Genomic DNA, 26222 nt, shown 5'->3' with positions numbered 1-26222 from the left:
AGCTCTTTGTCATGTCACATGCAGCTCTTTACATATCACATGCAGCTATTTACATATCACATGCAACTCTTTGCATGTCACATGCAGCTCTTTACACATCACATGCAGGTCTTCACATGTCACATGCAGGTCTTCACATGTCACGTGCAGCTCTTTACATATCACATGCAACTCTTTGCATGTCACATGCAGCTCTTCACATGTCACATGCAGCTCCTTTTCTTTAAGAATTCCGGCAGACTGGAAAGAGCCCATGGCACGGAAGCACTTAGGTTGTATGCGAGTGTCATCTCCCAGTAGATGGTTATCAGAAAAGGTTGAAGATTCGGTTTCATGGGCAACAGCTCATTCTATGTCTATTGCTTGTGATTCCGACCTGTACCAACCCCTTTCTGAGTGCTGCACACGGGTGTTATCTGCCTGCAATACTACTCAGCTCATGCACACGACTTGATTTTTCACTACAGTAATTCCTGTCCTGTGTGTAGTCACAAGCTACACACCATCTTTACAATTAGTGCATGTGCAGGCTACTGTCATTCCCTTTTATTTCAGTTCCCTATGTTCTCTTGTCAATCCCCATACTACCTTTTGCACTTTAGCAATACATTTTTTTTATTACAGTAGTATGCAAAATAAGGCCATGAAATAACAAGCTTAATAGAAAAAAAAAAACAAAAACGAGTTAGGACATTAACTCAAAACATCCATGTTGACATAAGAAATAGAAAATTGAAGCAAAATAACATAAGTTTTATGCATTAAATATGCATATAAATATGCAAATATAGTGCCATGACCCTGAAAAAATATAGCAGTGGCTTGTAGGACAGTCAGACAAAAGGCATTTATGACAGTCTACTAGGAAGAAATTGTTTGCTTTCAACTGATAAATATAACTCCAGATGTGAAAGTGTTAGCTCATCACACCTGCAGGGAACTAAGTCGGAGGTAGATGTCAAAAGCATAAGCACATGTATATTGTATGTATTCCCTGTTGGTTATGGTTAGATTGAAACAATTTTCTGTAAATTATACACTGAATTGCATACAGAACACTTGAAATCACTGTATGTGCATTGTTGTAACATTCATTATTTTCTATAAAGTAACACTTACAAAGCTAATGCAGTAACAAAATATACTATCCTGATTTTTTTTGTCTAGTGTCCTAACATTGAGACCAGTTTTTACTGATGTCATTTCAAAACATTACATGTTTGCTAATTTCAGTCAAAATGTCTAAGCATGCTAATATAAAAAGAAGAAAACCAGAAAAGTCAAATCTAAAATAAGAAGTAAAATTATAATATTTACTTAATGGGGAAACAATGATTTGTTTGCTATATAATATCACAATTGGAGAGACACTGAGAGGGAATATATATTTTAAGGATGTGGAAGCAATCCATAAGCATAAGATCAATATTTGGGTTGACTTTCAATCCTGAAGTGAATTCTGGTGATGACATTGAAGTATAATTATGTAAAGAGAAATCAGATTAATAGATGGGGAATATTATGTGGAGTCTTTTATATTGACATCAATGGAGCAACATATTTTCTAAAATGTTAGCAAAGGATATTAAGTTGTCATCGAAAATTGCAGATAATGAGGTTTAAAAGTCACCTTAAAAATACCTGGGCCTAATGTTGTTTTGTTGTTGTTGTTGTTGTTGTGTGTTTCTTTGCTTATTTTATGTTTTGTCTTATGTACTTCAGGTATAACCATAGGTGGTTATGTCTTTTGTAGTTTCCAGGGCTTAGATTGAGTGAATCTTCAGTCATAAAATACCTCACCTCTCAGCCAGATGAACTTTTTTTCTAAATCCCTTGAGACCTAAGGATAGGGAAGTGACATCCTTGGAGGTAGGGAGGGCCTAGTCTAATTGTGAAGTTTACTACTTACATTCAACTACCATTTGCTGAAGACTGTTATGTGACATTCCATATTAAATTGAAATGAGAAAGGAGATAGAATACCCCCGAGAAAGATTAGATGTGAACAAGCTGTATACATCTTTGCATTATCATTACATGCTTGAATCTTGTGGAGTCGCAAAAGCACATTAAATAACACACACAACTTGGGTGCTTGTGGCAGCCAAGAAACCAGAAAAGAGATGCTGGATGGAAATGCGAAGGACTTTAAAAACAAAGATAGAGTAGAATCCAGGTATTATTGTGGAAAAAATGGTGAACCAGGACAGAGGCTTTGGGCAGGGAGTGAATATGATAGGATACAGACGTAGGTAAGAGGAGGAATAGCTAACAAAGATATTTCTAAAACAATGTTAAGCATATTGAGATATTTATACAAAAATATCTGTAAATCTTCATGCCCTCACTTTTATACTTTTGTTTTTGACTGGTACCAGCCAATGACCCATTATAGAAATAATCCATACATATTTTCTATTACATTGTCCTTCTTATATACTGTACAAATCACTGCCTACTTACCCTCTTCTACAATATGTGTCAATGCCTTAACCCAGTCAACTTTGTGACTAACTACAAAATCCATATGCAAATATAATTAATGTTCTCATTTTGCAACTGTGTCAGTGTTGTTTAAATTTATGGTCAGGTTGTGTGTTACAGAGAAACCTCATTAGATTACAGAACATGTTTTGGCCCCTGTACCATGAAATAGAACTCCATGAAGAGCTGTAGAAGAAATCATTCTTCATTATAAATTTACATAGCACTATGTCGATACACAGGGGTATTAAATGTCAAACATATGGTAAATGATTCAGAAACATAAGTATATACTTTAAGTGTTGTGATCAGTAAACCATCTTTATCACACATTGAATAGTAACAGGATTTATAAAAGTATTTTATAAATAATTTTATAAAAATGTCTTTTTTTCAGGAACTCAATAAAATATTACAGTTACATAGTGAAATCATATTCACCTGTAAAGAAACATAAAGAAATACTGAGTAAGGAAACTTGAAGTATGGTGGCATGTAACTAACAGCTTTACAATATGTGCTAATATAAATCTGGCAAGGTACCATCTTCTATCACAAATGCTATTGATATATATATATATATATATATATATGTTCTTCATGAGTATTCCTATATATATATATATATACATATATATAGGAATATATATGCATATATATTCCTATATTTATACACGTATATATGTATGTATATTCACCTATATATTGTGTAAATATCTGAAATATTGAATGCAATACCTATTTCAGATTTTTTTTCTATAGATTATTTCTGTGTGCTTGGCACAGTAAAAAGCTTAACACACTATGTACTTCGAAGGCTTGCCTCCCTCCTACAAACCTTGAAGTCCCCTCAATTTAGCTCAAAGTGAGTATTAAATGAAAAGTGGAATGAGATGGGTTGCGGTTTTGAATAACAAGTGAACTTTTAAGGAAATAAAAGCAAAATTAAGGTGATATACATTAGTGTTCACGTGACTTCAAAGATTAATTATAATTTAATAAAGTCCACGTAATTAAGCAGTGTTTCATTTTTACTTTTAGGCAACAACCAAAAACCAACAATAACATATTCAGAAAAAAAATTCAGGTGGAAAATATTCAGGACTAAAACTCCTCATATACCCCCCATTTTTTCTTAAAATATCCCATTTCTCTCTTTCTCTTTCTTCTCTCTCTCTCTCTCTCTCTCTCTCTCTCTCTCTCTCTCTCACTTTCTCCCTCCCTCCCTTTATCTCTCTCTCTCTCTTTCTCCATTTCTCTCTATCCATGAAATAGCATTCATACTCATGTGTGTTTAGGGCTGACTTCATAAGATTATTTATTCAATGAGGGGGGTTAAGCTTGCAATAAACAGATTATTTGTCTTTCAGAAGTTATTGGCAGTCTGTAGCTCTTCATCTAGGGGTAGGGTCGACTGGTTTAGGTATGTCTGGTTTATTATGTATGTCTGGTTTAGCTAACCATGTTCCTTTAATCCCATGGGTGCATTTTTCTGTTATGTGTAGAAGACACTATCATCACCATGTGTATGAGTCATCTGGTTCTTTGTTCTTAGAGTCTTGGTAGTAAGAATTACATTGTAGATGTACCATTTGGCATGGACAGAGTATGGTCCCTTATTATCTGCATTTTAACCAGTTTAGAATCCACGTAATAGCTTCAGTCTGCTATAAAAAAATGTTTGGATGAGGGAAAAAGTTACCCTTGCTGTGAATATGAAACAGGCATTTAGAATATCATTGGAATTATACCAGCTTAGGAATTTGGCACTAGGTTCATGACCTCACCAAACACAGATTGTTGTCTAAGTTGACAGGAATACTCATGAATTCCCATCTATGGAGGGTCAAGTCCAATTAGACATACGTATGCTTATTGCTCCTGTGCTTTTATCTTGCAATTCTGCTCATCCTTGTAGTGTGCTGGTTTTAAGTCTGAGCGGGGCTTTTGATTACTTTTCTTCCTTGCCAGATTTCACAGTATTTTTAGATGCTATGAATGCTACTCTTCAGGTAGGAGTTTTCAGATCAATTTCCAGCTCAGTTCCTCCAAGTCCTATATTTAAGTAGATGGCAACTAATAGCAATCAGCAATTCCCCAGATGAACAGTTTAGAGAGAGGTTGGTAATGCAAATATAGGTCTACCTTGAACCACCCCCAGTTAAATTGTCATACTCTGCCCAACACTCTCTTGAGCAGTCTAAGAACAAAGAAGCTCAGCCTATGATGCTTGCATCTATACTGAAGGTGTGCACACTTTTTCTTTCTTGTCATTTTCCAAATAACACAGTATATTAGTAATTTGGAGATAATATCAAGTATAAAAAATGCACTCAGGTCACACACAAATCCTACATTATTATATTTAAAATAATCAAGTATTTGTTGATTTCCATAGGCATAGGAGTTTCTAGACAATTCCCATGGACGCTGGGTAAAAATGGTATTATGTCATGTCAACCTAACATTTTGCAGATGATTATGCTTCAGTAATTAAAAATCTTACCTTAACAGCCCAACTTGTTATTTGCAAAATATACCTTGTTTAAACTTATTTAACCAAACGCTGTTTTAATTGCAATATTATAATATTTAAAAATATTTTGTTTGTACATTATGAGAGAACTCTGCTTTAAATTTGTAATGACATACGAAGATGGAGAAAGAATTAGTTCTTAGGAAACCTACGAACAGCAATACCTTGGACTGGCATTTTTGAAATAGATACAAATAGGTTTGCCAAGAACCAATCTTGTTCAATAAAATGAGTTTGCCCTTTCAGTTTCTGCTTCCTCTCTTCTCTAGCTAAATTTTGAGTTGCCATAGGACACAGATGCTAGAAAACTTGTCCATTCTAACTTTGTCCATGTGTAATAATAGTGACAGATATACCTGTTACCATACATTCAAGACTCAATTCCCAGAGATTTGGGAGACACTGGGGATCTTTTATTCATTAAAAGACAAAACTACACATGGTATACACTCACTTATAAGTGGCCACTAGACCTATAAGATAAGTTAAACATAATAACATCTGTACACCTAAGCAATTGAAACAAGAAAGAAGACCTGGGATAAGATGATCAATCCTCACTTAGAAAGACAAATAGGAAGGACATTGGAAGTAGGAGAAAACAGGAAACACGACAGGAGCCTACCACAAAGGGGTATTGAAAGACTCTACCTAGCAGTGCATCAAAGCAGATGCTGAAACTCATAACCAAACCTTCGGCAGAGTACAGGGAATCATATGAAAAAAGGGGGAGTTAGTATGACAGCAGTTCAAGGACTTAATATATCTGGACACAGGGCTCTTTTCTAAGACTGTATCTACAAAAAGGGACCATGTATTGATATAACCTAGAACCCCTGCTCATATATAGCCCACGGTAGCTCAGTATCCAAATGGGTACCCTAGTAAGGAGAACAGGTACTATTTCTGACATGAACTCAATGGCTCTTTGACCTTGCTTCCCCTCCTGAGGGAGGAGCAGCCTTGCTAGGCCACAGAGGTGGACACTGCAGCAAGTCCTGAAGAAACCTGATAAGCTAGGGTCAGATGAAAGGAGAAGGGACCTCCCCTATTAGTTAACTTGGAAAGGGACAGGAAGGAGATGAGGGAAGGAGGGTGAGATTGGGAGGGAATGAGGGAGTAGGCTACAGCTGGGATACAAAGTTAATAAACTGTAACTAATATTAAAACAAATTTAAAAAGACAAAATTGGTAGTAATATCAAGACCCTACAATCACTTTTTTTATACCTATAATTTTAGTGATTATATGTTGAAATTAAAAGATCGAGAAACTCAGACATATCTTTATAATATTTCTCATACTGATGGATATTTCATGATATTAGAATGAATGTCAGTAAGATTAAAATCTGTACGGAGATAGTTGAACTCAAAATGCTTCCTTGTTCCTATTTATTAGTGGTGATTTTGTTTCTAAAAACCCTCCCCGGTCAGGCTTCAGAGTATACATCTTTATTTCTGTATCTTCTGTATCTTCTTTTTTTTTCTTTCTTTTTTTTTTTACTTTTATTAGTTATACTTTTATTACTTTGTATCCGCCCATAAACCCCTCCCTTCTCCCCTCCTAATCCCACCTTCCCTCACCCTTCTTCACAAATGCCCGTCCTCAAGTCCACTGATAGGGGAGGTCCCCCTCTCCTTCCTTCTGAGCTTAGTCTATCCAATCTCATCAGGAGTGGCTGCTTTGTCATCTTCTGTGGCCTGGTAAGACTGCTCCACCCTCAGGGGGAGGTGATCAAAGAGCAGGCCAATCAGTTTATATCAGAGGCAGTCCCTCTTCCCATTACTATGGAACCCACTTGGACACTGAACTGCCATGGGCTACATCTGTGCAGGGGTTCCAGGTTATCTCCATGCATGGTACTTGGTTGGAATATGAGTCTCTGGAAAGACCACTGTGTTCAAATTTTCTGGTTTTGTTGCTCTCCTTGTGGAGTTCCTGTCATCTCCACATCTTACTATTTCCCACTTCTTTCATAAGATTCTGTGCACTCTGTTCAGTCCATTGTGGTCTCACAGCTCTTTAGGAAAAGTAAATTTTTAACCTCTTTTCCTAGTAGAATTTGCAAAAACAATAGGTGTAATGTATACGGTACCATCAATTAAGGATAATTCTTGATATAAAGGATAAAAATCAAATACAGTCTTTTAAAATTTAAATATTTTGTTAAAATATCTTGAATATGGATACATTAATATGTACATATCATATTATTTTCTATGAACACATATATTTGTAGTTTATTCAACTAATATGTTATTCTAGGAACAAATATTATATTCCTGTGTTGCTGATATACAAGGTTTGTTTTCAGGATGTAAAATTTAATTATTTTTTATTATTTTATTGACAATAATAATATGGGTTTATTTGTATGCAGTGTGTGTGTGTGTGTGTGTGTGTGTGTGTGTGTGTGTATACTCTATTTTTCTTAGCTCCAAAGGTCTATAAAAGGAAAAGGCTATTTTCAAAATGTTGAATACATTAATACTATTTTCTTCTATGAAAGAAAACTGGAAACTGAACAACCCTGCCCTGTAGTTTTCATAGTGTCTGGTACTAAGGCATCTTTATGAACAATTCAAGTACAACTATTGCAAAATTAATGATCCAAGAAAATGAGCCTTGGTTAGTTTTCCACTCCTTGACTTCTAATACTACATTTGTTCTATAGCTAACATTAAAAGAGCCACATTAAATTCATATGAACAATAGTTTTGTTATCTTCTCTATTCAAAGCTGACAAAAATCAATGATAATCTTACTGTAGTTAGTTGCTTTGAAGTTAAATCAAGATAAACTATTAAAAATAAATGACTCTAGAAACTTTCCTTGGAAGTTCATGTAAGGCCTTTCAGAACACTAGGTCTGTAAGTTGTAAATTTATTTTGGTAGTCTAGCTATTTTTTGAAACTGAACATATGGCACAACATTCTTGGTGTCAGTAGTAGTGCACATTTTGAATGGGGAAGCCATTTATCTTATTGAGAATATATATTGCAACTGGTACTTAGATGCTCTCAACCTTTGCATATTTAATGCATATATATATATACTCTAAAAGTTTGTCTTTCGAATTGCTGTAATTGTGTCTTGTGACTTGGTGCACAAATGGGAAGACAAGATCATCAGAAATGACTAACAGTGAAAGGAGAGTTGACTGTATTGAGGAAATTTGCACCACATTGGAAGTGAGAGAAGCACGAAGAGACATTGCTCCTAAGCAGAGACATGAGGCTTTATGCTCATATGATAGTGTACGTGTAATGGACAGTGCTAAATAGGCTACTACTGTAAACACAAATATTTATGCTTACATGCATACACGTAGTGAGGAATGAGAAACCTAAATAAATTTAGAGCAATAACATTTTGCTAAATTATTATTTATTATTTTAGCTTATGCATATCCAATTACATACCAGTTATGTAAAACACAGATATCAGAACAAGAAAATACACTTTATACAAATGATACTGTAAGTCTGATATTGGGGTGTTCATTTGTAACCCAGAGCTAGAGAAGTGAAGATAGACACCAGGCTTTATTGGTCATCCAGTCTATCTATCATTGCATCAAGCTCCTGGTTTAGTCACAAGTCCTGTCTCAATAAATGAGATGGAGATTGCAGAGGAAGACAATGAATGTTGACTCAGTCATTTTACACATGTTCAGACATATACACTCACACACAGAGACACATATATGTAGGCACAAACTCAAATCACACGTACATACACACTGCATACTATACTCTACACACATAAACACATACACACAAATAAATCAACAATAAGCAAATAAAAAAATAAATAAAGTGATGCTAGAATGGCTTATAATGTTTTATCATTAGGAAATATAATACTTTAATAACTACAATCAACTTACTCAGAAATCTCCTAGGCCCAAAGAAACTATTCTTAACAAATTAATTTGATGAAAATTTTAACACTACAAATTATTGTAATGCAGTATTCTCTCCAGATAATAGTGCACTAGCAGGATTTAAAATTACCTTGAGTCAAAAGAATAAATTGAAGCTTTTATGTGGCATGCTAGTGATGTGGAGGGAAGTGATTTGCAAGTACAGGGAATAGATTTATCCTTCTTCTCCTCCCTAAATACAGAGATTGTAGAGGTACTGGAAAATTGTCTTGTTATTGAGTATCCCAAAGCACTCTCCAATTATCCACATTTGATCTTTCTTAATGAATGAGGTGTCCCATGATCATTTTACTAATTAATACTTAATAACTTAATAACCAAATAAATGACACTAAAAAACATGATACAAGATTATGTTTAAGTTCATTCTTTGCTTCTGCCAAAACTCACAACACTATATGTAAATGCTATAGTTATTCATAAGTTATATTTTAGAGCCGGATTGATGTTTAAATGTTATATGGATGGAGAATTATGAAAACAAATTGCCATCTATAAAAGAGGAGTTTTAGATAAATTAGAATATTAATATGTAAATAATACAATATAGATACTAATATGCATTATAACAAGAATTTCTAATGTATAATTACAGAAATATCAGCTCACAGACATGGTAAATTTACATGTAGAACTTGAAGGTACAGTTATCAATGCATAACTTAGTACATTAATGATTGGAGTTTAGTTTGTTTCAAGTAAACAATGATGGATTTCTACTAAAATGTTTCTAAGGCATTAATAAGTTAATTTGTGTTATATTACCTTTGTAAATCTTAATAAAGAAATAATTGATCTATTGGAATTATTGCTAAGTAGTGAAATTAAAAATATTTACTTGCTTTATCTAGCATAATTGTGGTTTGTGTTTTGTTTTGTTTTCATAAAATAACCATTTCTTGGGCTATTGGTGTTCAATTTGAAAATCCTTACCTATTTTTCTATCATGTAGTATACTCTTATCTTTTTTGATATAGTTTTAATTGAAGTAGAATTAAAAGAGTTTCCTTCTTCCCTCTCTTCCTGTTAGCTCCTCCCATCGCACCCCATTCTTGACTTCATAGTTTCTTTTTGACTATCATTCATTTATGAGTGTGTATTTAGGAAAAAATAAATAAAATGTGCTGTGTCTGTGTATATGGTTTCAAGACTGGCTCTACATTGTAATATGAAAAATCCCCTTGACAGGCTAAGTCTCCTTCCCTATCAGTTAGTTACATGTTGTCCTTTTTTTGTAGCAGTTTAGGGGGGTTATTAAGTACATTGATCTACTTGCAGTCGTTTTTGTGAATTGTAAGAGAAAAGTATCTGGTTTCATTCTTCTACATGTACATAGCCTGGTCTCTAGCACCATTTTGTTGAAGCTGATTTTACTCCAGTGTGCCTCTTTCATTTGCTTTGCCAAATTTTCTATCACTATGCATTGCTTTACTCCAGTACATTACTATGTAGTGGTAACGACATGACACCTAAATATATATATATATATATATATATATATATATATATATATATATATATATATATATATATATATATATATTTGAAAAAGAAAGTGTTAATTTGGGCTCACAGTTGGAGTTCTACTCTTACATGCAGAGTAGAGTATTATAGTGAGGTGACCATAGAGACATTTGGGTAGGGTCATGATAGTGGACATATAGTGTCCACAGTCAGGAGGTAAAGATAGCTTAATGATGATTCTCAGTCCACGTTCTTCTTCCTTTTATCATTTTAATTTTTATTTATTTTGTTCCTATATATCCTGATAATATTTAGTTGAACTTTTTGTTATCATACTTACATGAGCGTCTTGTTATAAAGTGCATCCTGTCTCAGGTTCTGTTACATCGACCTCCTAAGAGTTGTGCTGTAAGACACAACACCTCTTCCTTGCCTCCAACATACCGCTGGCAGCCGTGAAGCAGCAACCATGTGTGAATGCATCTCTATCGACATTGGCAAGGCTGTTGTCCAGATAGGCAATGCCTGCTGGGACCTCTACTGCCTGGAACAAAGCATCCAGCCTGATTACCACTGCACTGCGGTAGAAGATGACTCCTTCAACATCTTCTTCAGTGAGAAAGGCACTGGCAAGCCAGTTCCCCTGGCAGTGTTCTTAGACTTGCAGCCCACTGTTATTGATAAAGTTTGCACTGGTACCTACCACCAGATTTTCCACCCTGAGCAGCTCTTCACAGGCAAGGAAGATGCTGCCAATATTTATGCCCATTGCCTCTACACCATTGGCAAGGAGATCACTGACTTTGTCTTGGACAGAATTTGAAAACTGGCTGACCAGTGTCCTTGTCTTCAGGGTTTCTTGTTTTTCCACAGCTTTGGTGGAGAACTAGTTATGGCTTTACCTCCCTGCTGATGGAGCAGCTCTCTGTTGATTATGGAAAGAAGTCCAAGCTGGAATGCTCCATTTACCTCCTCCCAGGTTTCCACTGCTGTGGTTGAGCCCTACAATTCTATCATCACCACTGCCCATACCTTCTGGAGTACTCTGGTTGTGCCTTCATGGCAGACAATAAGGCCATCTCTGACATCTGTCATAGAAACCTTGGCATTGAGCGCTCAACCTACACTAACCATAACAGGTTGATAGGTCATTATGTCTTCCATCATTGCTTCTCTCAGATTTGATGGGGTCCTGCATGTTGATCTGACAGAATCTCAGATCAACCTGCTTCCCAGCCCAAGAATCCACTTCTGTCTGTCCACATATATTCCTGTCATCTCTGCTGAGAAAGCCTTCCATGCTCAACTTTCTGTAGCAGTGTTCACCAATGCCTGCTTTGAGTCAGCCAGCCAGATGGTGAAATGTGATCTTCGCTATGGTAAATAAGTGGCTTGCTGCCTGCTGTACTGAGGTGATGTTGTTCCTAAAGATGTCAATGCTCTCATTGCCACCATCAAGACCAGGCATACCATCCAGTTTGTGGACTGGTGCCCCACTGGCTACATGGTTGGCATTAATTACTTCCACTTCAGTGCCTAGTGGAGACCAGACCAAAGTCCGGCTGTATACATGCTGAACAACCACAGCCACTGCTGAGGCCTCAGCTCACCTGAATAATAAGTTTGATCTGATGTATGCAAGTGTATGTGGGTGAGAGCATGGAGGAGGCAGAGACCTCTGAGACCCATATGAACATGGTTGGCCTGGAGAAGGATTATGAGTAGGTTGGTACAGATTCTATTGAAAGAGAGGGAGAGGAAGAAGGAGAGGAATGCTAAATTAAATGTCACAAAGGTGCTGCTTTCACAGGGAAGTTTATTATATTCCAACCAAGAAGGTTGTGGTCTGATCAGTTAATTTGTATGTGGCAAGGATTTCTTCATACAGTTACTGACTTCTGCTTTAATATGAATGATTTGCATAGACCCAAGCCATCCATTTCACTGATGGGTTTTAATAAAATATTCCCCATCTTAGAAAAAAAATGCATCCTGTCTATATCTGAGAGTTCCCTAGATATTAACGGTATTTAAACTAGCTGGAAACCAAAGAGTCTGTTGAGACTGCAGTTCCTTAACTATGTCTTTCTTGAACATTTATTTATTTTTTAAAGTTGTTACTATAAATATACAACTAAATATTGTTAAAATACTCATTTTAGGAGATAACCTAGAACCCCTGCACAGATGTAGCCCATGGCAGTTGAGTATCCAAGTGGGTTCCATAGTAATATGAAGAGGGGCTGCCTCTGAGAGGAAACTGATTGGCCTGCTCTTTGATAACCTCCCCCTGAGGGGGGAGCAGCCTTACCAGGCCACAGAAGATGACAATGCAGCCACTCCTGATGAGACTCGATAGACTAAGCTCAGAAGGAAGGAGAGGAGGACCTCCCCTATTAGTGGACTTGGGGAGAGACATGCGTGAAGAAGGGGTTGGGAGGGTAGGATCAGGAGGGGAAGAAGGAGAGGCTTATGGGGGTATACAAAGTGAATATAATGTAATTAATAAAAATAAAAACTAAAAAAAATTAGGATTGGTGTAGCTTGGATACAAAGTGAATAAACTAATTAATATAAAAATAAAAAAATATTTTTATTTATTTTTTATTTTTTTAATTGTTTATTAATTATACTTTATTCACTTTGTATCCCCCCTGTGGTTCCCTCTCTCCTCCCATCCCAATCCCTCCCTTCTTCCACCCTCTGCATGCATGCCCCTCTCCAAGTCCACTGAGAGGGGAGGTCTTCTTTTCCTTCCTTCTGATCCTAGTCAATTAGTTCTCATTACTAGTGGCTGCACTGTCTTCTGTGGCCTGGTAATGCTGCTTCCCCCTCAGTGGGAGGTAATTAAAGAGTAGATCAATCATTTCATGTCAGAGACAGACCCTGTTCCTATTACAATGGAACCCACTTGGATACTGAACTGCCATGGGATACATCTGTGCAGGGTCTTAGGTTATCTCCATGCATGGTCCTTGGTTGGAGTATCAGTCTCAGGAAAGACCCCTCTGCTCAGACTTTTTGGTTCTGTTGCTCTCCTTGTGGAGTTCCTGTCCTCTCCAGATCTTACTGTTTCCCACTTCTTTCATAAGATTCCCTGCACTCTGTCCAAAGGTTGCCCATAAGACTCAGCATCTGATTTCATAATTTGCAGGGCAGAGCCTTTCAGAGGTCCTCTGTGGCAGGCTCTTTACTTGTTCCCTCTTTTGTCCTTCTTCTGATATCCATCCTCTTTGCCTTTGTGGATAGGAATAGCATTTTAGCAAGAGTCCTCCTTCTGGATTAGTTTCTTTAGGTGTACAGATTTTAGCAGGTTTTTACTATATTATATCTCTATATGAGTGAGTATATACTGTGTGCATCTTTCTGCTTCAAAAAAATTTAATTAAAAAAAACAAAAAAAAAGTTTGGATTGGGGGGATAGCAAAGAAAGGGCAGACTATACAAAATTATAAAACATCATTGCAAAACACAAAAAAAATTCTGTGGGTATACTAAGGTTGTCACAATACTATCCAGTCTCCAGTGTCTCTAGTCCTACTACCTGCAGGACCCATTGCCTGTTCTTTTGACTGGCTCCGTTCTATACATGTCCTAAGTGGACATGGCATAGCCTGGAAATTTCTAATGGCCTAAAATTTACATTGCAATTTCATTGGGAGGTTTTTTAGCTTCTCACAATGGCTTTGCTCAGTCAACTTAAAAAAAAAAAAAGCAAGTTTGCTACACAATCATAATTTTGTTTATTTTTCTTCAGACTCAAGCAAATGAGCCTGCTAAGTTGCAGATTTCCTGTACCAAGTCAAGATGTGGTATACTTCTACCATAGACACAGTTGTTTCTGTGCATCTCTGTGAGTGAATCTGGGAAAACACTCTTAAGTAGTTTTCTTTCTTTCTTTCTTTCTTTCTTTCTTTCTTTCTTTCTTTCTTTCTTTCTTCCTTCTTTCTTTCTTTCTCCTTGGTTTGTTTTTGTTTTGGATTGTGTTTTAGTAGGAGATCCCTGCACTGGCATTATCACTCCAGTCTTCCTTTCTTAAGTCAAAATTGAGTTTTGTCCTTCTTCCAATGGATACAGAAATTGTGGTACATCTACACAATGGAATACTACTCAGCAATTAAAAACAAGGAAATGTTGAAATTTGCAGGCAAATGGTGGGATCTAGAAAGAATCATCCTGAGTGAGGTATTCCAGATGCAGAAAGACACGCGGCATATAATCACTTATAAGTGTATATTACACATATAGTGTATGATAAACATACTAAAATCTGTATATCTAAAGAAGCTATGCAAGAAGGAGGACCCAGGGTAAAATGATCAATCCTCACTCAGAAATACAAATGGGACGGACATTGGAATATTGATATCTTTAAGGCTTACAACATTTTTTATTTGCACAAGCCACAAGTACAACTTTTAACTCAACTATGCTCCTTTCTTCATGAAACTGCCCCTTTTTCATTTATTACTGTTTCTTTTTGACAGAATGTAAGAGAAATAAGCAATCGATCTGCCTGATACTGACATGGTCTCTTCAATTTTATCCTCTAAACAAGGTAGTCCATTATGATTTGGACTCAGCCTCACTCAAAGTCCATATACACAAAATGCAGCAAGACTATTTTCCAGAAGACAACATGAATACATTGTTTTAATTCCTAATAGAATCTTCCCCTTTTGTAATTTTATTAGCTGTGTCTTCATGAAGTCTGTTTTTCTGTTGGTGTTATTTTTTATTTGCATTTGATGATTCCATTTTTATTACTTATTTGTTTTCTTTCACATATTTTATCCCAATCATAGTTTTCCCTTCCTCCTGCCCCCCCCACTCCCTCTGAGGCCAATTTCCTCCTCCCCCAGATCCAATCCTCCTCCATTTCTCTTCTCAAAAAAATCAGGTCTCTCAGGGATATCAACCAAACACAGCATAACAACTTATAATAAAACTAGTCATATAACCTCATTTTAAGTATGGACAAGACAACCCTGTAGGAGAAAAAGAATCCCCAAAGCATGCAAACAAATCAGAAACACCCTCGTTCCCACTGTTAGGAGTCCCACAAGAACACCAAGCTATATAACCGTAACATATATGCAGAGGAGCTAGGTCAGACCCATACAGGGTCACTTAAGTCTCTGTGAACAGATATGAGCTCTGGCTGGTTGACTTTTGTGGGCTATGTTTCTGTGGTTTTCTTGACTTTTCTGGCTTCTGCAGTCCTTTCACATCCTCTTCTGTGGGATTTCAAAAGCTCTGCCTACTGTTTGCTTCTGAGATTCTCCATTTGTACTTAACAGTGGCTGAATGAGGCCTCTCTGATGATAATTATGCCAGACTTCAGTCTATGAGTATAGAAGAATATCATTAGAAATTATTTCATTGACTTTCTAGTCTTTACCAGTATTTTTTGGTTCTATGCGAGGTCTTTGGACTATCTTGCCTTTGGTGCCTAGCCATCCAGGCAGTGTCAGACATGGATTTCTTGTTGGAGCATAGGTCTCAACTTGGACTAGTCATTGGTTGGCCAGTCACTCATGTTCTGTGCCACCTTTAGCCCAGTACACCTTACAAGAAGGACAAATTATGGGTGAAAGGTTTCGTGCCTGCATTGGTATTCCAGTCCTACCACTGGAAGACTTGCCTAGTTACAAAAGATGACCTGTTCAAGGCTTCCTTTGTAGCTCCCATTACTAGGAGACTTCCATAGGGTAACCCCCACAGAGTCCAGGGAGTTTCTGTTTCAATGGGTTTCTATCTCCCCCATGAAATATCCCGTAATTCCTGTTGTCTCTGTCAGTACTCTTTTCCTCCACCTTATCCAAACCTGGTTCTTCCTGTACCCATCCTCATGCATCCCTAGTCTACTTCAATATCTGTTCTATTTTCCTTTCCCTGGGAGATTCAAATAACCTCCCGCGAGGTGTCTTTGTTATTTAGCCTCTCTGGGGCTGTGAATCGTAACGTGGTTATCCTTTACTTTACTAATATCCACTTAACAAGTGAGTACTTACAATGTTTGTCTTTTTGGGTTATTTCACTGAGGATGATTTTTTTCCCCAGTTGGAATTCTTTTTTCTCATTTGTTAATTTATTCACTTTACATCCTTGTAGCCCCTTCCCTCCTACCCTCTCAGTCTCACCTTCTCTCCCTTCCACCCCTTCCCTCTTTTCCTCCCTAAAGAGGTGTTTCTTTTCCTATCCACCCCATCTCATCAAATTGCTTCAGGACTGAGCATGTTCTCTTCATCCATGGCCTATCAAGGCAGTCAAGACAGGGGAAAGTGATTTAAAAGCTAGCAAGTGAGTTTCTCCCTGCCCTATGCAGTTCCCACATCCCTTACTAAAGGACTCATTTGAAGCCTAAGCTGCCCAACTTTGTAGGGGACCTATGTCTAGTTCTTGCATGGTCCTTAGTTGATGCTTCATTCTCACCAAATTCCTCTGGGCACAGGTTGGCTCTGTTGTTTTTCTTGTGGAGCTCCTGTCACTCCTGTGTACTTTTATCATTCCTCCCACTATTCCCCAAGACTCCCTACACATCCACCAATGTCTGGCTGTGAGTTTCTTGGCATGTGTTTTGAAGCACTGCTGGGTAGAGCCTCTCAGAGGACAAGTCTGACAGACTTCTCTCTATAAGCATAGCAAAGTATCATTCATAGTGTCAGGGATGGCATGCTCTGATAGGGTGACTCTTTGGTTGGTCAGGCATAGGTTGGACTTTCCCTCAGTCTTTGATCTATCTGCTCTATCTTTATCCCTTCACATTTTGTAGACAGGATAAAATGGGGGTGGAAGTTTTTCTGGGTGGGTTGGTGATCCCTGCACTTTACTAGAAGACTAGCCTACTTAGAGGATGTCCCTTTCAGTCTCTATGATCTATATTACAAGGAGTCTCTGCTTTAATCTTCCTCATAGCCTCCCAGGAGCCTACCCTGACTGAAGTTTCCAGCTTGTCACAGAAAGGTCTCACCCTCCATTTCTCTTTTCTCTACAGACCTCTGTCCTCTCACTCTTGGTGTCCTCAGGTTTGATTGCTACCCTCTTAACTTTTTTTGCCCCCTCTCCTACCTTGTTCTGTCTCTTCAGCCATTACCTCCTTCTAGTCTATCTCCCATTTGGATTGAGATTTATGAATTCTCCCTTAAGTACTCTGTAATACTTCTCTTCTTTGGGTCTGTGCCTCACAGTATGCTTATCCTGCACTATATGGCTAAAATCCACTTATAATTGAACACATACCACATGTGTCTTTCTGAGTCCTGGTTACCTCAGTCAGGATGACCTTTTCTAGTTCGATCTATTTGCCTGCAAATTTCATGACTTCTTTGTTTTTTTTTTTTTGTTTTGTTTTGTTTTGTTTTTGTTTTTTTATTTTATTTTTTTTCTTATCAGTTACATTTTATTAACTCTATATCCCAGCCGTGTCCCTATCCCTCATTCCCTCCCAGTCCCTCCCTCCCTCCCTCATCTCCACCGTATCCCTTGCCAAGTCCACTGATAGGGGGGACCTCCTCCCCATTCATCTGATCCTGTTTTATGAGGTATCTTCAGGACTGGCTGCAAAGCTCTCCTCTGTGGCCTAACAGGACTGCTCCTCCTTTGGGGGGTGGGGAGGCCAAAGAGCCAGTCATTGAGTTCCTGTTAGAAATAGTCCTTGTTCCCCTCACTATGGGAAACCAATTGGTTACTGAGCTACCACAGGCTACATCTGAGCAGAGGTTCTAGGTTATATCCATACCTGGTCCTTGGTTGCATGTCAGTCTCAGAAAAGACCCTGTGCCCAGATATATTTGGTCTTTGTGGAGCTCCTATCCTTTCCTCATCAGACTAACTCCCCTTCTTTCTTATGATTCCCTGTACTCTGCCAAAGGTTTGGTCATGAGTCTTTGCTTTGAAAACACTGCTAGTTAGAGTCTTTCAAATCTGCTCAGTAGACTCCTGTCATATGTTCAATGCACATCCCATCTGTCTTTCTGGGCTGGAGAGATGGCTCAGCCGTTAAAGACTTCTTTGTTTTTAATAGCTGAGTAGTATTCAGTTGTATAAATGTGCCACTGATTCTTTATCCACTCTTAGGATGATGGGCATCTAGTTTGTTTCTAGATTCTGGGTATTATGAATAAAGTTGCTATGAACATAGTTGAGCAAGTAAAAATGGCCATCTTACCAAAGGCAATCTGCAAATTCAATGCAATCCTCATCAAAATACCAGAAAAATTCCTTATAAATCTTGAAAAGAACAATTCTCAATTTTATCTGGGAAAAAAAAAAACGGAATAGATAAAACAATCCTATTAAATAAAAGGACTTCTGAGGGTGTCTCCATCCCAGACTTCATGCTATACTCTAGAGAAGAGTAATAAAAACTGCATGGTACTGGCAAAAAAATATACTGGTTGATCAATGGAATGGAATCAAAGATCCAGAAATAAACTCACATGCTTATGGTCACTTGATTTTTGATAAAGGACTCAAAATCACACAATAGAAATAAGATGGCAATTTCATCAAATGTTGATAGTCTAACTGGATACCTATGTGTAGAAAATGCAAATAGATGTGTTTTTATCTCCGTGTACAAAACTCAAATCCAAGTGGATCGTGGATCAAAGACTCAATATAATACCAGGTACATTAAATCTATTAGACGAGAAAGGGGGGAAGAACCTTTACCTCACTGGCACAGGTGACAACTTCCTGAACTGAATACCAATAGCTCAGGCTCTAAAATCAACAAATTAAATGGGACCTCTTGAAAATGAATAGCTTCTCTAAGGCAAAGGACACTGTCCAAAACTAAAAAAGGCAGTTTACAGATAGAGAAAAGATCGTCAACAATCCTATATCCAAAGAAGGGCTAATATCCAAAATATATAATGAACTGAAGAAAGCAAACACCAATAAACAAAATAACCCAATTTAAAAAACAGGGCACAGAACTAAACAGAGAATTCTCAACAGAAGAATTTTAAATGGTTGAGAAGCATCTAAAGAAATGCTCAGAGAATTCTCAATAGAGGAATATAGAATGGCAAAGAAGCACTTAAAGAAATGTTCAACATCATTAGTCATCAGGAAAATGCAAATCACAACAATTTTGAGATTTCACCTTACACCCCTCAGAATGGCTAAAATCAAAAATTCAAGTGACAACACATGCTGTAAAGGGTGTGGAGAAAGAGGAAGCCTCCTCCATTGCTGGTGGGAGTGCAAATGTGTACAACCACTTTGGAAATCAATCTGGAGCTTTCTTGGAAAATTAGGAATAGTGCTACCTCAAGATCCAGCTATACCACCCCTGGGCATATACCCAAAAGATGCCCCACAATTCAATATGTACATTTGCTCTACTATGTTCATAGCAGCTTTATTTGTAATAGGCGGAATCTTTAACAACCTAGATGTACCTCAAAGAAGGAATGGATACAGAAATTGTGGAACATCTACGAAATGGAATACTACTGGGCTATTAAAAAAGAGGAAACCACGAAACATACAGACAAATGGATGGAACTAGAAGAGATCATCCTGAGTGAGATATCACAGAAACAGAAATACAAGCTTAGTATACACTCACTTATAAGCAGATATTAGCCGTATATTACAGGATAGCCATGTACAGGTCTAAAGAAGCTAAACACAGAGGAGGACCATAGGGAGGATACTTAAATCTCATTCAGAATGGCAAAAAGGATGGACACCAGAGGTTGTGGAAGAGAGGAAACCAGATAGGATCCTACTATAAAGGGTTCTCAGAAAAGATTCACTCAACAGGGAACTGAAGCAAATGCCTAGACTCCAGGGTCAAACTTCAGGCAGAGCGCAGGGAGTCTTATGGAGGAAGAGAGGGGTGGGAACAGAGCCACATGGAAGGGACAGGAACCCCATAAGGAGACCAAACAAAACTGAAAGATCTGAGCCTAGGGGGTCCTGCAGTGACTGATGTACCAACAGAGGACCATGCATGGAGAGGACCTAGACACCCCTGTTCAGATGTGGCTTATTGGCAGCTCAGTCTCCATATGCATCTCTGAGTGAGGGGAGAAGGGGCTGCCACTATCATTTGCCCTGGTGATGAAGCCTTGCCAGTCCACAGAGGAAGAGGATCCAGGCAGACCTGATGAGATTTAACAGTCTATGGGCAGGTGGCAATAGTGGAGAGCTCCCTATTTCAGTGGACTAGGGGAAGGGAATAGGAGGTAGAAGAAGGGGGTTAGACCTTGGGGGAGAGTTGAGGGAGGGAGTTTCAATTTGGGATATATAATAAACAAATTGTGAAGAAAAAAATTAAAATTAAAAGTTAAAAAAATGTTCAACTTCCTTAGTCATTAGGTAAATGTAAATCAACAGGACTCTGAGATTCCATCTCATACTGGTCAGAGTGGCCATGATCAAAATCTCAAGAGACAGCACATGCTAGTTAGGATGTGAAGAATGGGGACTACTCCTCCATTGCTGAGTGTAAATTTGTATAACCACTTTGGAAATCAATCTGGTGCTTTCTCAGAAAATTTGAAATAGCTTTATCTCAAGACCCTTCTATACCATATATATATATATATATATATATATATATATATATATATATATATATCCAAAGACATTCTACCATATAACAAGGGCACTTGATCTACTAGTTGGCATTCTTATCATAGAAATTCCTACTGTGGTGGCTAGTTAAGCTCTGCTTAGAGTACTCTAGAGTTACTCTAGCCCACAAGTCCAAAAATTATTTCTTCCTCAAACTACTTTTATTGTTTGTTTGGTTTTTTGTTGTTGTTGTTGTTGTTTCATGTTTTTTGGGGAAAGTACCTGAAAAACACCTCAGGGACTGAAGGATTTCCTGCCTAACAATTTGAATAGGCATCATGTTATGGTGTTGTGTGAATTTCTATTTGTAGTGGGCCAGAAATGAAGCAACTGGTCACATTGCTTTTACAGTAGAAAATACAAAGGTATGAATGCTGTTACTACACTCTCTCTCCCTGTCTTCCTCCCTTCCTTTTTTTTTTAAATAATTTTTTTATATTAATCACAGGTTACTTGCTTTGTATCCCAGCCATAGCCCCCCTCTTTATTCCCTCCCCATTCCATTCTCTCTCCCTCAGCTGCTCCCTGCCCCTTTCCAAGTCCACTCATAGGGGAGGTCCTCCTCCCTTCCATCTGAAACTAGCTTGTCAGGTATCTTCAGGACTGGCTGCAATGTCCTCCTCTGTGGCCTAGCAAGGCTGCTCCTCCCTCAGGTTGGGGGGAGGGAGGTCAAAGGGCCAGCCATTGAGTTCATGTCAGAAATAGTCCCTTTCCACTTACAAGAGTACCCTCTTGGATAGTGAGCTACCATGGGTTACATCTGAGCAGGGGTTCTAGGTTATATCCATACATGGTCCTTGGTTGGGGAAAAAGTCTCAGAAAAGATCCCTGTGCCCAGATATATTTGGTCCTTGTGGAGCTCCTATCCTCTCCAGGTCATACTAACTCCCCCATGTTTCATATGATTCCCTGCACTCTGTGGAAGGTTTGGTTATGAGTCTTAGCATCTGCTTTGATACACTGCTAGGTAGTCTTTCAGAGGCCCTTTGTGATAGGCTCCTGTCCTGTTACTTGTTTTCTCCTATATCCAATGTCCATCCCATTTGTCTTTCTAAGTGAGGATTGATCATCTTACCCCGGGTCCTCTTTCTATTTTAATCTTCTGTGCTCAAGTACACAACAAGGACATTTGCTCAACCATGTTTTTAGCAGCTTTATTCATAATAGCCAGAACCTGGAAACAACACAGATGTCCATCAACAGAAGAATGGATAGAGAAATTGTGGTACATTTACACAATGGAATACTTCTCAGCAATTAAAAACAAGGAAATCATGAAATGTGCAGGCAAATGGTGGGATCTAGAAAAGATCATCCTGAGTGAGGTATCCCAGCAGCAGAAAGAAACACAAGGTATATACTCACTTATAAGTGAGTACTTGACCTATAAAATAGGATAAATATACTAAAATCTTTACACTTTCCTTCCTTCTTACCCCTGCAGTTTGTCTTTCTATTCCTCTTCCTCTCTGTGTCAGTAGTTTTATTTAGTTCTGGACCCCGTTTCTTTGTGTATGCTTATCATATTTTATACAACACAGCCTCGGGCCTCCTTGTTCTTCTTTCCACAGTATTAATGTCAAACTATCAGTTTGTGTTATATGCTTGAAATTACACTTTACTAATAAATTTTGAAGTGAATGATAATATGTTTCTAACTTCTAACTCAGCTATAGAAGTATTTGTATAACTGCTCCTGCTGTCATCTTCATCATTCAGTAAGCTCTATGTTTCCCATTACAGACAGGCTAACTTATTCCTGCATGCATTAGGCATATTCCTTGAAAAATACATGCCAAAATAGGGATAGATTGTTTTTCTAAGATTTTTTTTTTGTGTGTGTATGCAGATATACATATTCTTGTCCCAAGCAAGCTTCAAACATTGGATTTCCAATAGCAATATTGGACTTATAAATAGAAGATTATAAAAGTTTATCTCAAAGCTCTTTTAAAAAACACTGTTTCCAAACCGAAAATGTAATGTTTTTTAATCTTTCTTTCAGCAGCATTATATGGTAGACCATGTGCAATCTGTAGAGCATATATTTATTAAATAGGATTATTGTGTCCTGAGTGTTTATGAATTTTAAAGGTAACCAGCGACTTTCTATATGTCTGAAACAATTTCTATCTGTATCCACAAAGACTATTGTAAATAACATCTTTAGTGGTGGGTTTAGCTTCAATACAAATACTTTTAAATAAAGAGTTTTAAAGGCAGCTTTATATTTGTGAGGTTTTAAGCCATTAGGGGGAGGGGAGAATTGAAACATGCTAAGAATTTTGCTTAGTTTAATAACGGAAAAATTCTTTAGAAGTCTTCAATCTTTATCATTTGAAATTCCAAATCATTCTAAACATTACTCAATGAAAGCTAGAGAGAATTTTTTCTGTGTTTAGTGTGACTCCAGGGACATTTACTCATAAGTATTAATAAGAACTTAGCTTTCAGTGAAGAAAATCTGTAGAATCTCATGAGTAACAGGGACATATTATGTTTCTTTACACCAGGAAAATGAACAAATCAATTTGCATTTTGAATTCCATAGAGAATTAACTCTGCTAGTTAGTCTGTTATGGATTCCTCTAGGAGCAGTAGGCTGAAGTATTTCTGGCACTATCACATACTGACATTTTTATTATCAGAAACTCTTTTGCATGTACAAATAAAAATATGTTCTCTGCTATTGCTGTCTAACTGTAAGCAGCATACTTAGAAAACTGATTCATATTCTTGTCCTTGACTGTTTATTGCATACCACAAGGTACTTGTCATGTATATGTCCTAAGGGCTATTGCAACTTTTATGACCACTTATATTGTGTTCAGATTATATGAATGTACAAGGCCAATTAAGAGAGTCTTTTATTTCATATATATTTGGTACATTCACACGAAATTTATTTTAAAGTAGGTAAGAGTGCATCCATAGAGGTAATTTTAATAAAATATCCTGACTGAGAATTATTTTAATTGAATATTATCTTCTCTGCTAACTGACAGTAAGTGGTACAAGCAATAATGGTGAAGAAATTAACGTTTGGTGCAAATGTATCATATCAGCCAACCCAGGCACAGTGAGGGACTACAAAATGAAAATTATAGATATCTGGCCAATTTTGTTTCCAAAATTTGTAACAGAGAAATAACACCAGTTATATCCATAACATCTTAAACAGATCAGAAATCTTTATTCCTTGCTCTGTTTTCACATTGTGCTAAGCTATATAGATGGGTCATGCATGTTTATTAACCACAATTTACATATGGGAAAACAGATACCAAGGAAACTGACATTTTAATAAGCAATAGGACAAATAATAAGCTAATGAACTGGAACTAGAAATTATGTTTCTCTTTGTTGCTCTTCCAAATGAGCAAACGTAGGAACAAGACGCCCTTGCCACAGACACAAGCTGTTTTTTTCTTACTGGTGCCATGATGGTCTCTCTTTAATTCACACTTCATTTCAGTATGATTTCTTATTGACACTGTAGCATATTTTTCAATTATTAAGATTTCTTTTTGTTCTCAGTTAGTTTGAGTTAAGGCATCGTGATAAAAAATTTCTAATTTTCTCTTTCAGAAAAGTGAATCCAGGAGCCTCCAGGTGGACATAGAATCAAGCTGAATTGGCAATCTATGCTAAGCATAGTTTTATTTTGAGTGAAAATGACTTATGTGATTAAATATGAAGACACTACAGAATGATTGTAAATGAACAAAAGTAAGTAGTATGGTATCCTAACCCTCTTCACGCCTTATCATTCTCAAACTCTCATGTATTATAAAGAAGGACTTCTTTTATGCTTATAATTTAAATTGTTTTTATACATATACTTATATCTTAAATATTTTTAATTATGTGTTATGTGTTTATATGAGTATGTGCACTTAAAGACAGGTACATATGGTATCTACAGGCATGGGCTACCTAGATATAGAGCTAGAAGAATTTGTGAGCGACCAGAAATAGGGTTAAGAACTGAACTCAGATCCTTTGCAATGTGAGCTCTTAACTTCTCAGCCATTTCTCCACTTACATTTTTTTTTTTTTGGCAAACATTGAAAAGTTTCAAGTTATGTTCTCAAGTTAAAAATGTAGGCATTTGATAAAGTAATAGTTTTTTATCTTGGCACTCACATATGATGAAGGATGAAGAGAACATAAAAGCCATTTACATTTTAAAGAAAAATTTCTCCATTATGAATCTCAAGGCAACAACTCTCTATCAATATGAAAGACAAATTTAGTGAAATTTAGCCACCATTTTTAACTTTAAAAAGCAGTGAACAGAGGCCATTTTATTCGGCAACTAAAATATTTCAAGTATTTTTATATGAAAAATAGTAGAGTAAGTTATTTCAAAGACACGAAAGAAATAGTCTCTTCCCCTGTGGCCTAGTAAGGCTACACCCACCTCCCAGGGGAGGTGATCAAAGAGCAGCCCCTGAGTTCATATCAGAGACAGCTACTGTACTACTTACTAGGGTACCTACTTGGAAACTGAGCATCCAACGGTCTTCTTTTGAACAGGGGTCTAGGACCTTTTCATGCATGGTCTTTGGGTGGAGTATCAGTCCCTGCAGGACCCCCTGGACCCAGGTAATTTAGCTCTCTTGTTCTTCTTGTGGAGTTCCTGACCCCTCCAGGTCTTTCTATTTCCCCCTTCTTTTATAAGATTCTGCACTCTGCTAAAAGTTTGGCTATGATTCTCAGCATCTGCTCTGATACCTTTCAGGGTAGAGTTTTCAGAGGCCCTCTGTGGTAGGCTCCTGTCCTGTTCTCTGTTATCTCCTTCTTCCTCTTCCGATGTTCATGCTATTTGCCTTTCTGAGTGAGGAATGATCATCTTACTCAGGTCCTCTTTAAGCTGGAGGTCAGAGGGAAGGGATTCTGGCTATTACAAATAAGTCTGCTATGAGCATGGTTGAGAAAATGTCCTTCTTATATACTTGGGCATATTTTGGATATATGCCTAGGAGTGCTATGGCTGGATCTTGAGTTAGCACTATTCCTAATTGTCTGAGAAAGAGCCAGATTGACTTTCAAAGTCCTGATGAGACTTGATAAGCTAGGGTCAGATGGAAGGGGAGGAGGACCTCCCCTATCAGTGAACTTAGAGAAGGGAATGGGAGGAGATAAGTTAGGGAGTGTGGGATTGGGAGGAAATGAGGGAAGAGGTTACAGCTC

General features: G+C 37.4%; 1 pseudogene; it reads left to right on the top strand.

The window, feature by feature from the left end:
- Nucleotides 1–10902: 10902 nt before the first annotated feature.
- LOC129671890 (tubulin alpha-1A chain-like) lies at nucleotides 10903–12088 on the top strand (annotated as a pseudogene).
- Nucleotides 12089–26222: the final 14134 nt, after the last annotated feature.

This window comes from Psammomys obesus, unplaced genomic scaffold (genome assembly GCF_907164565.1).
Source record: "Psammomys obesus unplaced genomic scaffold, mPsaObe1.curated_primary_1811, whole genome shotgun sequence".
Lineage (NCBI taxonomy): Eukaryota > Metazoa > Chordata > Mammalia > Rodentia > Muridae > Psammomys > Psammomys obesus.
The sequence above is the reverse complement of the archived record's forward strand: the minus strand, read 5'-3'. Positions and strand labels throughout refer to the sequence as shown.